We start from the raw sequence: 3140 nt of genomic DNA on the forward strand, positions 1-3140 counted from the left end.
ACAAGGCTAAGGGATGCTGCAGTAACAGATGATCATGAGTTTTAGTGGCTTAAAATGGCAACGGCAAGGATTTTTTTTAATTAATTAATTTTTTATATTAACTTATCAATATACAATGTAGTTGATTTTTGTGTCCCTTTACCAATTCCTCCTTTCCCTCCTCTTCCTCCTTCCCCCATCAACATATCTGTTCACTCGTCTTAACAAGTTCAAGTAATTATTGTGATTGTTGTCTTCTACCCACCCCAGTTTGTTTGTTTGTATATTTATTTATTTTTTTTATTAGCTCCCAAATGTAAGTGAGAACATGCAGTATTTCTCTTTCTGTGCCTGGCTTATTTCACTTAATATAATTNTTTTTATTAGCTCCCAAATGTAATTGAGAACATGCAGTATTTCTCTTTCTGTGCCTGGCTTATTTCACTTAATATAATTTTCTCTAAGTCCATCCATGTTACTGTGAATGGTAGTATTTCATTCTTTTTTGCAGCAGAGTACTATTCCATTGTGTAGATATACCACTTATCCACTCATCCAGTGATGGGCATTTAGGCTGGTTCTAACTCTTGGCTATTGTAAATAGCACTGCAATAAAAATGGGAGTACAGGTATCCCTTTGACATGATGATTTCCATTCCTTTGGATACATACCCAGCAGTGGGATAGCTGGGTCATATGGTGGATCTATCTATAATTGTTTGAGGAACCTCCATACCTTTTTCCATAAAGTCTGCACCATTTAATGATGAGGATTTTTTGATTGCTTATGCTCTGGTCCTTCGCAGGCTAATAATAATGCTTTGCTCATCAGAGTCACTCAGGGATCCAGGCCTATGGAGCAGCCATCATCCTGAACAGTGCTAATCTCCATGCCAGAGGGAAAAAGACAAGATTGGAGGGCCTCAGGTTGAGACTTTTGCTGATAACCCATTGGTCAGAAGTAGTTGCATCTCTCCATACAAGTTTTGCAGAAGACAGTCTGGTGATGTTGGAAAAGGGAACCAGGAGGGCACAATCTCTTGACGTCCCAGGAAGGGAAATATGTGGCAATAGTACAAATGACTACCACATATTGTATGTGTAAAAAAACTGTCAAAATGCTGAATATTATATAATTCCCATTCTCCACCTCTTAAAGAAAAACTGATAGTTAAGCCCTTTACAAAAACAAAATGCAAGACACTATATTATTTTGAGATAATATATGCTATATTTGATATGGTTTAAAATGTTTAAACCTCAATTGAAAAAGAAAAAAATACATTTCTGTTTGATGTCTTCAGTCTCCTAAAAATTATCATCATTGACATTAGAAATTCACTATTAACGTTATAATTAAATTTTTAAAATACTTTTTCTTTTTAAAACTAAAAAATGGCCTTCTTAAATCTCACTGTCCTTCTCATTCATAATTTCAGGATTGAATCCAAAACTTTCATTTTCTCAAGTAAGAGAAAGAAAGCTCCCCCAAAGACTGTTTGTTATTACAATAGTGAAATTTACCTTATAAAACCCATTAATGTTTAATTGAGGCAGCCCAAGAAAAGATAAAATAATTTAAACACAGTCTAAGAAATTATTATAGTCACCTTGTTGTATTTACTCATGTTCTGTGATCCTAGCGCTTAGAATTATACCCTTAAAAAGCAATTACTTTCCAGTTTTAAAAGGAATTTAAATGATACCACCACTCTTTTTAACTAGAAGTCATGTGTGTGTATAGTTGGTTTTCAAAACTGCACTAGAATCCCTATACTTTATTCAGTTCTTCAACCATTTACTAGCCTATTTAATATAGAATATGTAAAAAAGCTTATTTCTTTATAAGTGATTATGCTTCAAAGCCTACTTGAATTGTTAGAATTCCCTCTTTAGAGACGGTGTCAGGTCTCAGAAAATCTATAAACTACGAGGGTTTAGAGCGTTTAAAATTTCCTTTTTCCACCTCCCACCTTTTGGAATGGGGATTCCTTTCCTTTTCTTATAGCCATCCTATTCAGTGACTCTAAGTGCAAATTCTGCTCCTCCAACTATCTGCTTTACCTCTTTATCATTAATTTCCAGATGTTGAAATTCCTGGGACTGGAGGAACGGCACTGATGGAGAGAGTCTCTAACTCATACCCCAGTAGTGGCCTGGGTGCTAGTAGATGTTTCTACTGTGATATGAGCCTGGAGGGGAAGTTAGATGCAGGGACAACTAGCAGATCTATTTTTCATAATTTGGTGTAACTGTCCCTGCTCAGAGACAGAGGACCAGACAGACCAAGTGGGCAAGCTGGGCAGAGGGTCCCTACTGAGTCACATTGTGTAATGAAAGGAAGATCACGTTTGGGGCCCACCTTTGGAATAAGGGCTGAATCCTTAGTCTTGTGGCCTTCAGCACATTTCTTAAATTCTCTAAACCTCACTCTACTCATCTATAATGGGAATAATTGAGGAGGACCTTATTATCAGAGGAAAATTGTTACCAAAAAATTAAATATTGGAAGAAGGACCAGTATTTTATAGTAAATACAGAGAAAATGCTGAATCACATCATGGATTTTTTTCCAACACAATTGTGTGTATATCATGGCTCACATTTGACATTGCATCACCGTCACGTAGAGAGTTGCTCTTGAAAAAATATCTGTTTCCTGAGATCTTTTGATGTTCACATTTTTCTGTTTTAAGCCATTATTTGCAACGGTTTTCACTTCATTAAAACAGTTAAAACAGTCGAACTTCCTTCTTAGTTATTTCTACCCTCTAGAAAGTGTGAACTTTAGGGCAGATTTCTAGAAGTGACTCAAAAGTAATGCACATTTTACATTTCCAAACCTATTGCCAGACTGCAATCCAGAGGCTGCACTCATTTCCATGCTACCAGCAAGCAGTACCAGAAAATTTTTATTTCCCCACAGGCTTGCTCACACTAGGTTTTGTCCATATTTTTATTCTTGCCATAGAACAGAACACAAGACCTCGGAAAGAGAGTTAGGTACAGAACTTAGTTTTAAGCCAAAGGGAAGTTTGTATGGAAACTCATCAGAATACTTCGATTGGTTATGGTTAGTAATTATTTTCAAATTTTGTCGACTTTTGCTCTCTTGCAGAATCTTATAACAATGTGGACCCAGATCATGAACACCTGGATAA

Source organism: Galeopterus variegatus, unplaced genomic scaffold (assembly GCF_000696425.1).
Source record: "Galeopterus variegatus unplaced genomic scaffold, G_variegatus-3.0.2 Scaffold496, whole genome shotgun sequence".
NCBI classification, from domain to species: domain Eukaryota; kingdom Metazoa; phylum Chordata; class Mammalia; order Dermoptera; family Cynocephalidae; genus Galeopterus; species Galeopterus variegatus.